The sequence below is a fragment of the Trichomycterus rosablanca genome, chromosome 3 (genome assembly GCF_030014385.1).
Source record: "Trichomycterus rosablanca isolate fTriRos1 chromosome 3, fTriRos1.hap1, whole genome shotgun sequence".
Classification (NCBI taxonomy): Eukaryota; Metazoa; Chordata; class Actinopteri; order Siluriformes; family Trichomycteridae; genus Trichomycterus; species Trichomycterus rosablanca.
Window position 1 is genome coordinate 15,141,954 of NC_085990.1, and position 12,558 is coordinate 15,154,511.

The 12,558-nt window shown below is 37.0% G+C and overlaps 1 long non-coding RNA gene across 2 annotated transcripts in view; it reads left to right on the plus strand.

Annotated features, from left to right (window-relative positions):
• The window catches only part of LOC134310977 (uncharacterized), a 169,392-nt gene extending 157,097 nt beyond the window's left edge, over positions 1-12,295 (plus strand). For both annotated transcript variants that reach the window (XR_010011358.1, XR_010011357.1), the window contains one exon: positions 11,339-12,295. This is a non-coding gene — a long non-coding RNA (uncharacterized LOC134310977). The remainder of the gene's footprint in view (positions 1-11,338) is intronic.
• The last annotated feature ends 263 nt before the right edge of the window (positions 12,296-12,558 follow it).

The following is a 12,558-nucleotide window of genomic DNA, read 5'->3' on the forward strand; positions in this document are numbered from 1 at the left end:
CAATAAAGTAACTAAGTTACTTTTTAAAGGTAACTATGCCATCACTGCTTGCGGGCATCAGGGAGCCGCTATGTATATGCGGGAGACTCCCAGAACTTCCGGGAGACTTGGGATGTCTGCTACATGATGCAGTGGAATCCATTCCTGTTTGTATGATCCTTTATAGCAGCGTCACTTATCCAAGCATATACAAATAATCAGAGGGCTGTAAACAAGGTAACATATGTAACACTTAAATATGTGTAAATAATGTATTTATTTGTCTGTTTTTATTTTCAAATTTATTTTTTTGTGTATCTAGATACATTGTCGTATTTAATATGTTTTTAAATTCTGAATAATAAAAAAACAAAACATCTTTGTGCTGACTGTTTATTATTGTTATTATTATTATTAGAAGCAGTAAAAGCAGCAGTATTACTATTATTATTTACATATCAGCATCAGTACACATTGCATTGGAGTAAACAACATTCATGGTGAAATTAACCCAGCATTGGGTAAAAAAGAACCTTACAGTTAAATGGTTAAATTGCATGACCCAACAAGTTGGGTTAAAATAACCCAGCGTGTGTTCTCTCCAATATTTACCCAGCACTGGGTTGCCAAATAACCTAGGTTGGGTTGTTTTCAGCCCAGCATTTTTGGAGTGCAGTTGCCTCTAAAGTTTGCAAGATCACAAAGTTGTCAAAACCCTTTCCTGATTTCTGCTTGCTAAATAAAAATTTAGACAACACCCCATCTCCTTCAGAGGAGTTGGAACTTGTCAGGCAGGATGGATTAGGTAGACGAGGGATGTCTGTAGGATATACTCGGTGAGCGGGTACCAATGAGCCAATGAGTGACGAGATCCCGCCCTAGCGGGGGCTCATCTCTGGGAGCCAATGAGTGACGAGATCCCGCCCTAGCGGGGGCTCATCTCTGGGAGCCAATGAGTGACGAGATCCCGCCCTAGCGGGGGCTCATCTCTGGGAGCCAATGAGTGACGAGATCCCGCCCTAGCGGGCTCATCTCCGGGAGCCAATGAGTGACGAGATCCCGCCCTAGCGGGGGCTCATCTCCGGGAGCCAATGAGTGACGAGATCCTGCAAATGTAGCTAAATGTAGGCCTAATTCAAACACTTAAATAACAAAAAACTATTTATTTTAAAAAGAAAAAAATACAATTAAGAGACATACTGTGGTTGCATTGCATTAAGTTTCAGAAAAATTGCGTCTCTCAACTCAAACTTAAAAGAAGCTTTATTTGCATGACATAAGGACATTCGCATTGCCAAAGCTCAGTTACAAATAAATAGTAAAAATAACAATAAGAACAAATATATACAAAACAATTACAACAGGTGCAAAAATATAAAATTTAATAAAATATTAAGTGCAAATAATATCAATAAAATTATAATATTTACAGTAATGAGGCAGTCATAACAATCAGATTGTGTATGTGTGTGTGTGTGCGTGTGTGTGTGTGTGTGTGACAGGTGTGTGTATAGAGTGCTGCTAGTGTGCAGCTCTCTCTGTGCTCCCCCAGTAGGTGGGGCATTTTGTCGGGGTCTGGGAGGGAGCTGAAGGTGGGGATGATGATGTTGTTACATTGGGTGATGAAGTTATAACGCTTCTTACCCGGAGTGAGAGACCAGGTGATCCGGATGGCCACAGAGAACCGGGCGAACACACACACAGCACACAGGCACAACTGTAGATGCTCCAATAAATGGCTCATTATTACTGCAGTGACCATACAAAGCCAGGCCAAACGGCTACTAAGATTCCCTTTACACATAAAAGAAACATAGTATAAACACCATGGTAGCGTTACTGAAATATGGTGAGCAGTTAGTTAGTGCTAGCTCTGTCACAACAGCGCACATGCACTACCTTCACCTTCCACACTCTCAACTCTCAAGAGATGTTACTACACATAACATATGGCTGTTTAGCTATCTCTTAAAGACACAGTATGCTGTGTCCAGGGATGGACTGGCCATCGGGAGGGTCGGGAGTTTTCCCGGTGGGCCGCTCTGTATGTGGGCCGCTGAGAGAGTGAAAAATAAATTCTGTTTTAAATATTCCTGAATAATAATCCTGAAGTGCGCATTGGCCCACCACAGTATCCTCACTGCATGTCCATTGGCCAATCACAGAAATGTCCCTCCCCCAGGATAAACCGTAATCACAAGCACCAGTACAAAAACTATGAATGAGTGCGAGATAGAGAAAGGGTTGAAAAAGCGTAAAGGAGGCGCAGAAAAAGCCCGTGATAAAAAACAGAAAAAGCTGCAAGCAGATGCAGAAAAGTGCAGGAAACTGGACAACCTGTTTGGCAGTGAGGAACTACAGCATATCCAGAGAGCAGAAAAGGAAAAGTTAGAGTTCAGAGCCTCTGCTTCGTTAGTAACGCCGTTTAAGAAGAGACTGTGGGCCCATCTCAAATGTCGCCTATGCCCTACTTAGGGTACTGCCTAACAGTACAAAACATTTCTTTTAACAGTCACTGAATGATTAATAAGTAGTTATCTAAGCTACTGTTGGATATCAGGGGCTTTAAACCAGCCGTTTTAAGGACGATTTCTGTAAAAGTTCTATGATGTCATGTCCAACATAGTGCACTACATAGGGCGGTGGATATAATTTGAGACGGTACCATTAGTCTCTGCTCCTCAGAAAAAGTAAACACTATCTTGTCCTCTGTAATACAGAAAGGAAAATGCAGTTGTTCAGGACATTTTTAGAGTGATTATGTTCATAGCGCACATGGTTAATTTCCCTTGTCAACATATAAAGTATTTATTTCTTTGCTCATCGGAGCAATGCACTAATTTGGAACAAACATGAATCACGTGTGAATAAAAGTGCGAAAAAAGCATATTTACCAGTGTTAAAGGTTTAATGAAAGAAAGGTTTAATTTTATTTCTTGCGGTTTAATGAGACAGGATGGGGAAATCCAATAGAACCATTTAAGAAATTGTAAATTTTATGTGTGTGATAGATGGATAGAACTATTAATCCCAAAGGAAAGTGTTGGAAATATATATATATATATATATATATATATTTGTTTGTAGTTATTTTTTTATTATTTTAATTTTTATTATAGTGAGTTATTAACTTTAGTGGTAAGATAGATGAAAACTATTAATATCAATCATCTAACATTTGATTAGGGGGTGATATGTGTGGCGCAATGTGCTTGTAGTGGGCTGGTCAAGAAAAAAGTCCAGGGCTGAATTTTGTTCCCAGTCCAGCCCTGGCTGTGTCTGTTACACAGCTCCGTCTCTACTGTACTGAGAGTGCAGTGCTGGCACAGCCTCTCCTCCCGGGGCAGCCAGGACCGGGTGTGTCGCCCCGTCTCCACGGCCAGGTCGTGTGCGCTCAGTCTGTACCTCGTCAAGGTGTTTCTTAATTTAGGGTCGGATACTGTGCTCAGATAATCTGCTGCACTGTAGTGTGACTGTAGTGTACAGCTGTACTATCTGTGTGTGTGTGTGTGTGTGTGTGTGTGTGTGTGATCTGTTTGGTTCACGGTCACAGGTAAAGTTCAGTGTGAAGTTCCATTCAATTGCGTAACTAGAAGATCGTGCAACCCCCCCCCCCCCCCCCCCCCCCCCCCCCTAGTTACGCCCGTGGCATGCACAAAATGAAACTTGAAATCTAAGCAAATGTGTGGGGACTACACACCCATTTTGCACTTTTATTATTTTTTACTTTTTTTTTCTTAAACAAAAAAAATGGATAACACGTGTGATTCACATTAAGGTGAGTGTTTAAATTGTTTGTTGGTTTGTGAATGAGGAGAGCAGATCATTGTCTGTACTGAAGGGGTAAAATCTTGTGAGGTAATACGAGGAGGTTAACCTTCAGGTGGTTCATATATAATATAAAAACATTAAATGCACTGCACGTTTTTGCTATTCAGTGTTTAAAAAATGCGAACTGCACTATATTAGTATTATAATATAGTATTATGACATTTATAAAAGGACCAAAAAGGCTTCAGTTTTACTTTCGTTTTTATTTGAAAAAACGCGGGTAAAGTTATAGCGATTTAAAAGAAATCCGCATTAAATGTGGACACACTGTTAAAAGACGTACTATACCAGTAAGTGTAATAAACTCTGAATGTTTAACCATTTATTATTTTACGCAAACGAACTATTTAAAATGTCATATTCGGACATAGCCTGCAAGCTCTTCAAACACCTTGTTCTATTCTACTTTTTACAAGCTCAGCAAAATTTATGAATTGTTACGAAATTCTGTTTTAGCGATACGATGGCAGCTGATAAAATGGGTGGTATGCGCCCTTACGACCCAGGTTTGATCCGGTGAGACGATTTATTTTCGTGACCGCGTGGATTGTTTTTCCATTTGATTTTCACCTCCCAAAATATCCAAAGAGTCGTTAGGCTACTTTACTCGTAGCTGTAAATCAGTGGCGTAACTAGGAGCTCATGGGCCCCAGAGCAAAAAAAAAACAAAAACATTTTGGGGCCCCTCAACAAATTTTTACATGTCGTGGAGGGCTCCGAGTGCACCTGCCCCGTCCCTGTAGTTACGCCCCTGCTGTAAATTAATCTGTTTTCACCCTTTGGTTTTGGGAAAGAGCTGGAGGTGCTTCATTTTTTTAACACAAGCATAAAGGGGAATAACCCTCCTAATTAATACTTGAATCATTCATTTATATATATCTATCTATCTATGTATAATGTGCACGCTGCTTAGGGAAATTTAGTTATGCTGAATATACCCCACACACAATGTTAAAATATAAATAATAGAGCTGTCGTTAAAATTTTAATCGCGATTAAAAAAATTAATCGAGATTTAAGTTTTTAATCTAACTATTTTTATTTGGCTGTTTGTGCCACATACATGTGTGTCTCTGTGGTAATTAACTGTATTTCAGATGAATTAGGATGTAAAGCGCATGAACTGTCCGATGATAAACTACTTTTAGCGGTTTTCACTTTTTTTACGTGTTGATGAAAAGATGAATGAAACCACGTGATCTCTGTGACGAGTATTTCCATTGGCTGCTAGAGCTGTCCATCAAAACCGCGTAGCTCCGCCTCCTCCCCCTCCGGTAAAATGTGAAACTCTGCGTGATGTTTCATCTCTACAGTTCATTCAGGTTATTCTATCACATGGTTATATACATGATTTATATTTGTGATGTTTGTAGTTTTCTAAAAACACATTCGTATCTGATATTTATATGGACTAAGCGTTTACATGGACTGTTTTAATTAACACTTTTTTTATATAGCTACAGTCAATTACTTATAGATAATGTCTGCTAACTTGACTGTTTCAGGTATTTATAGATGTTTAAATGGTAATTTAGAACAGTATTTCCCAGTATTCTTTCTGCACAAACACAGTATTAAAGGGTTTTCTTAATAGATCTATGAAATAATCATATCTGTGTTTTGATGCTTTATTGATGCCTTATATTAGATCAAAACATTATGGTTGGTGCACCTGTTTTCAGTGTCAGGGTCATGAACAGGAAAAGATCCTCACTTTTGTCAGATAATGTGCTTTCTACAATGAATTTAGATTTAATAATTTTATCATATTTTATGAATGTTTTATTGGTAAACACGTTCTTGCAATAACAATGTGCATAACTGTTCAAATTTTGCTTAATTATTAGTTTGCGATTAATTGAGATGAATACATATATATTAGGGCTGTCACACGATTAAAAATTTTAATCGAGATTAATCTCGATTAATTTTGTTCTTTAATCGCGATTAATATCGATTAAAAATTTTAATCGTGTGACAGCCCTAATAAATAATAATAAATGCAAATACATTGCAAGATAAATAATAGGTGTAAACAAACAAAGGCCCATTCCATCCCATGTTATGCTGTTATAATCATTATTTTAAGACCGTAGCCACAGCTCTGGCATGCATGAAAAGGTAAAGTTATAATGAGCTGGAGGTTAACGCAAGCAACACAAATCACGCGTCAATAATGAAACCTTAAACACGGGCAAGTTCCTAGACCCTCCTAATTAATACTTGAATCATTCCTATATATATATATATATATATATATATATATATATATATATATATATATATATATATATATATATATGCTTCGTATTTTTAACACAAGCAACATTAATCACGCGTCAATAATAAAACCATCCGAATTAAAAAGTATAAAGGCGGTCTGACCATCCTAATTAGTACTTAAATCATTCCTATATATATATATAATAATAAATGCAAATACATTGCAATAAAAATAACAGATGTAAATAAACATAGGTCCATTTCACCCACTAGCTTTGCATAACTGTGTTCCCATGCTATGCTGTTATAATGATTATTGACTGTAGCCACAGCTCTGGCATGCATGAAAAGGTAACGTTATAGCGTCGGTATGTCATTTAAACTGTCACTTAAACTGTATTTGTGGAAAAATAGTGGAAAAACATGCAATGCGTCATATATGCCTAAAAGATTTGGGAAACTGACTATATGAGAAAACAACCTTCCCCGTGATAAAAATCGCAGTAATGCACGGTCTCGAGTTGCTTTATTTAACACGGTTCATTTACATTTTCAGCATTTAGCAGACGCTTTTATCCAAAGCGACTTACACAATGAGCAGAACACGATAAGCAATTGAGGGTTAAGGGCCTTGCTCAGGGACCCAACAGTGGCAACTTGGTGGTGGCGGGGCTTGAACCGGCAACCTTCTGTTTACTAGACCAGTACCTTAACCACTAAGCTATCACCGGCCACATTAAAGAGATTTTCCCAACATTTCATTACATGTACTGTAGATGATTAAATGAACAACAGTTAGCTTTGTAATATGGGTTATTTATCATTTTGATAATAGTTATTGCTTAACAGTCTTTTAAAACCTCTTGTGAGTTTATTTACATTCATTCAGTGGTGTAACTAGAAGCTCATGGGCCCCAGTTGCTGTGCATTAGCCACTTGCTAGAGGATCGGTTCACCTAGTCGCTGTCCGGTGGGGATGCTACGGGTCTTTTGTTGCGTGCGGTGGTGGAGGTGTGGGAATAAAGACACACGACAAGGTAGATTTCACTTTAACTGTTTAGTCAGGACTTCAATAAGCATTACAACACTTTAGACTGCTTAGTCCCAGAACCCGAACTTCCATGCTGGGGCCAAAAGGCGAGTCTCATAAACTAACTGCAGAACGTCCGAACTCACGTATATAAACCAGGTGCTGCATGCTGATTGGCTGAGCTGAAAGTCACTCACATAACGCCGCTACAATATTGTAATATAATAATAACGACCTGGTCAGGCACGTGCACAGACATTTTTGGGGGCAGGTGCTCAAGCCAAAAAAAGGGGCACCCATCGCCAGAATTGTTAATAAAAAAAAACAGTACAATATTTAACTTACATATTTATTTTGTTAACACAATCAATACACATCTAATCAAATAATTCAAATTATTAAATTGCATAAATAAATGAAAAACAGGCAAAAACAAGCCATATTGTGTGCGCTTTTTAATAACCAAACATCTGATACTGATACATCTCCCTCATTTGCTTTACTGGTAGATTTGCCTAATCCAGGATAAAGGAAAGCTGCTACCCTGAGCTGCTTGCTGTAGTTCCTTTTCTTTCTGCTTTTGTAACTTTTCTTTTCTTGGCATTGTGCTGCAAAATGTGTAAATGAGATAAATCAAGGTTGTGCATAATAATCAAGAGTGACTTACTGAATCTCCATAAAGGGGAGAACACAGTATACCTCATTTTACTGTTGAGTTGAAGCATTACACTAATAATGTACCATTACTAGTATCAATTTACCTCACCAGACTGTCATGTAGTTCAACTTAAAACCTACCTTTGATTTCAAATCAGAAACCCACTTTGGGTAGTTAATGTTAACAATGGGCCTATTATTATGCCAATAAAATCAAATAGACAGCTAAATAACATTTTCCTATTTATTCATCATTTTTGTGCTGTTCTATATCATAGAGCATTATATTTAGCCTTACATGTATTAGTTTGTAATGTAAATTATTCCTCATTTGTAAACCTCAACTGTTGAAGTATAAATGCTTGCATGAAAATAACTCCTTGACTAAAGGTGACTTTTCCTACACAGCGTTTTGGCCAGGATGCCGTAATTATAAAATATTGTATGCTTGTATCTATTTTCAACACTTTACTGTGAGAGCTACTTGACTTGAAATGAAAGCAGTATTTATAAAACAAAGTTTGTAGGTTGTGAGGAACATTAATAAGTGTATATTAAAAATAGTTTGACATTATGGATTTATTGATCTTAACTCTAAATTAAAAAAAATAAATAAATAAAGGCATTATCTATAAAACAAGGTTTGTAGGTTGTGAGGAACATTAATATGTGTTTATAAAAAATAGTTTGACATGATTCCATCAATATATTAAAAGATTTGAATGGATTTATTTCTCTGTCATAAGTGCAGAGTAAATGCTTCCTACGTTTTTCTGTTAGTTTGATGACGCTCCCTAACGCGTGAGCTGAAGTTGGCGCTTGATCAGCGGTTTCATTTTAACATTTCTTTAAATAAATACATTTAACCTAAATGAAACAAAACTAGTGAACTTGTCTAATTTGTAAAACAGTAAAACTGTCTTTAAATTATCTGTCTATCTGTCTGCTGCAGTTTGTCCCCATCCCCCTTCATTAAACATGACAAACATCAGTAAACAGCTGGACAAGGCTTTGAAATCACGTATTTCCTGACTCATGAGTACAGAACATGTAGGCTATGTGTTATGCATGGAGGCTCTTTGTATGAAACACTGTCATTACCTGTCTGTAGTAAGTGTGTAGCAGAGGTTTGGCCTGGAGCTCAGCACTGCATGAGTGTAACCGGAGGAGGAGGAGGAGGGAGGGGCAGGGCGCGGATCAGATCGGGGCAGAATTCTCACAAGAATTCAAATAAATGCCCCTCAGATATCAAAACACTTTTGGGGGGAATTGATGAGAGCGAGGGTAATTTTTATTTTTAAATATTGCTGAATGTAGAAAAAAATGGGTTCCAGCAGAAAGGGCACTTTTCTCATCTAGGGCAAAAGGGCAGGTGCTTGAGCACCACTAGGGGTCTATCTGTGCACGTGCCTGGACCTGGTGAGTGCAGCCAATCCTGCTCCCCTGTTACGCCCCATGCATTCATTATGACTGTCATTTGTTACATAAGGTGCATTTAGCATAAAACGGGGTTTCTGTGGTATTTGTATCTAGAAGTACAACATACAAAACATGATCTTTTTAAACAAATTAAAACGTGAACATTTAATTCTTATTTTAACAATATTGGTAGTAGTATTATTATTATCTACGGGGACAGCCCATTTGTAACTTTATTAAGTTATGTTTGGTTTAGTACGCATGATATTTAGTGTATGCTGGGTAAAGCTCAATTAGTTTGTTAATAATAGATTATACTTGGTGTATTAGCTATAAATGCTTTTCTATTAATGTGTTTATATATTGCTGTTTCCTTGCAGACCACAGCTTTTTGAACCCAGCTTATTTAGCACAGCTCGCCATTCAGCTTGTAACCCCCAGCATAACAACCACAGCATCTGTGAATAGCCAATGAAACCCAGCATATTTGGCACAGCTTTTACAAGACATTTAAACAACAAATAAAGGAACAATTTAATAAGGAACCTCTCTCTGTTTTGTGTTCTCTAACCGGAATACGACACTCCACTGATTGTCGCCTCACCAGTGTTTCCTTTGGCGGGTATAATCCCCCTCCGCTACAAGCTAAATGATCAGAGCCGAAGTTTAAAGAATTTGAAACAAAAACGCTGTTTTCTCATTTTAAACAGTAAAAGGGTTTAAACAGTTCTTTTACAGTCGTCTGTGGTTTTACTACTAATATCAAATGTTAAATCAACGCCAGTTAGCACTGATAGTAAAACATCGTGTAAACATTACTGGAGTTTAATAAAAGTAACAGCTTTACTACGCTGTAAAACTGATAGGTCATATTACTGACTGGTGTAAATTAAAGCAATAAGCCATCAAAGACCGTGCGTTACTGCGATTTTATCACAGGGAAGAATGTTTAAAGGTCTAAAACATCTTTCCCGTGATAAAATCATAGCAGTAACGCACGGTCTTTGATGGCTTATTGTTTTTATAAAACGGCAGTCAACATAAAATATAATAAAATACAACAATGTTCAATTTATAATTTTTTATAAATTTACAATTAATGTTTTTATTTACAAAAACACTTACAAAAAGCATTCCTCCGCGAAATCAGGTAGTCCGTTAGCAGTGTTGCTAGGCGACATGAGGGCGAATATAACATTCGCAATAAACATTCCTCCACAAACTCTATTACACTATTTCTTGAACGAAACACCCGCTTAATGATCAGGATTACTGTTTATATTAATCTGGACATTTTCATGTATAGTACATGTCTTAAAATAGTGTTCAACCAAGTTTGTACTTGTTCTTTTCAGTGGCGTATTAATATGGAATGATTTGAAGTGGTCATAGGTGTGCGTATATCGGGGATTATAAAACGGATAGTTCCGGTCCTAAAATCTGATTGGCTCAGCCGCGTTCGAAATCCCCGATAAACGCACACCTAGGACCACCTCACATCATTCCATATTAATACGCCACTGAAAAGAAAAAGTTAATGTTATTTTCGCCCTCATGTTGCCTAGCAACACTGTTAATCGAAGAATGCTTTATTGTAAGTTTATACACAGTAAATACATTTATGAATTAAACATTGTTGTATTTATTGTATTTTATGTTGACCGCCGTTTTATAAAAGCAATAAGCCACTCGAGACCGTGCGTTACTGCTATGATTTTAGCACGGGGAAAGAAGTGCATCCCCGTGCTAAAATCACAGTAACGCACGGCCTCTCGTGGCTTATTGCTTTATTATACAACGGCTTCGAAAGCGGCTCAACCAATCAGATTTTAGGACCGGAACTATCCGTTTTATAATTAGAGAATATAAAGTGCATCTTTAGACATTCATGTCAAATTTGCTCAAAACTGAATGGTTGCAATAATCGTATTATTGTGTTCAAAACTACGCATATAAACGCAGTGCAGTTATTTACAGACTCGGATTAAATGCTCACCCCTGCATGCCCAAACACATGAATAAATCGTGTATAAACCTGACCGACTGGAAAATTGTCTAACAAAATACATGGCTTTGTCTCTGGCTGTACTAATTAAATCACAGCTTAGCTGACGTACATATAGGAATAGAATCGAATACAAGGTGTGCCATAAGTTTCCATACATATGGTTTTTAACATTTTACTTTTTTATATTTCAGATACCCTAAATGCGTTTGAATAAAGAGCAACGAATTGAAATCGTACTGATGGCCGGGTCAGGAAGCAGTCGCATGGTGTATCAGGAAAAGATACGAAACATAAATCATCTTAAGGAATGTATCACCAACGCAATTACAAGTATAACTCCAGCTGTGCTAATACGTGTTCATCAGCAGTGGCGGACACGTACTGAAATGTGTTTTCAAAACAATGGCAGTCATGTAGAGCATATTATATAAATAAAAATGTTTTGTATGGAAACGTATATGACTTACCCTGTAGAATAGAATAGAATCTTTATTGTCACTATACACACAGGTACAGTGACATTTTGTATGGCATCTCTCCAATACAAGTAGTAGCAACAGTAAAAAAATAGTAGCAGTATAAAATTTACATTCTTAAAAATTAAGAAACAAGAAATCTACAGTCAGCAAAAGTAATGCATATGTGCATTTGTAAATATTAAATACTATATTTGAGTAAAAGCTGCATAGTTCGCATGTGAAGCATGGTGTGTGTGTGCATTTTTCTTAAGGATTTTATAGTAGGCTTCCTACATGAGGCTTCTTGTCTGAGTCAACACCTTTTAACTTAAATAAATGTTTTTTGTAGGTTAATAAATAAATTAATCTATGGTTAAAGCAAGAAAAGCAGAACCCTTACAGTGCTTCACTTACAATTAAGATCTAAACGCATACATTTATTTGACATAAAACTTAACTTTGCTTTTTTTTTCATCCAAAGCGACTTACACAATGAGCTGAACACGATGAGCAATCGAGGGTTAAGGGACTTGCTCAGGGACCCAACAGTGTCAACTTGGTGATGACAACCTTCTGTTTACTAGTCCAGTACCTTACCCACAAAACAATTAAAGCTTTCTAAGAATATCTTGTGAATTCAACCCTTTATATCAATTAAAATAGTCTTCATTAAAAGTGTTTTAAATACAATGGTGTGTGTTAATTAATTTTGTGTTTAAATTACAGTTTCGTTTAAATTCATGTTTATCATGAGTATTAATAATAGTAGGGTTGTGTCAAAATGCAGCCGAGGGGTTATTTTTAAAAACACATAACCTGTCAGGAGAAGGGAATTTAAGTCGTCACCTTTATTTCTATAGCACATTTAAAAGACAACGTGTGTCAACCAAAGTGCTGTACGTTAAAATCAAGTATACCACTCAACTATGCAACATTTAACAAATCATTAACAT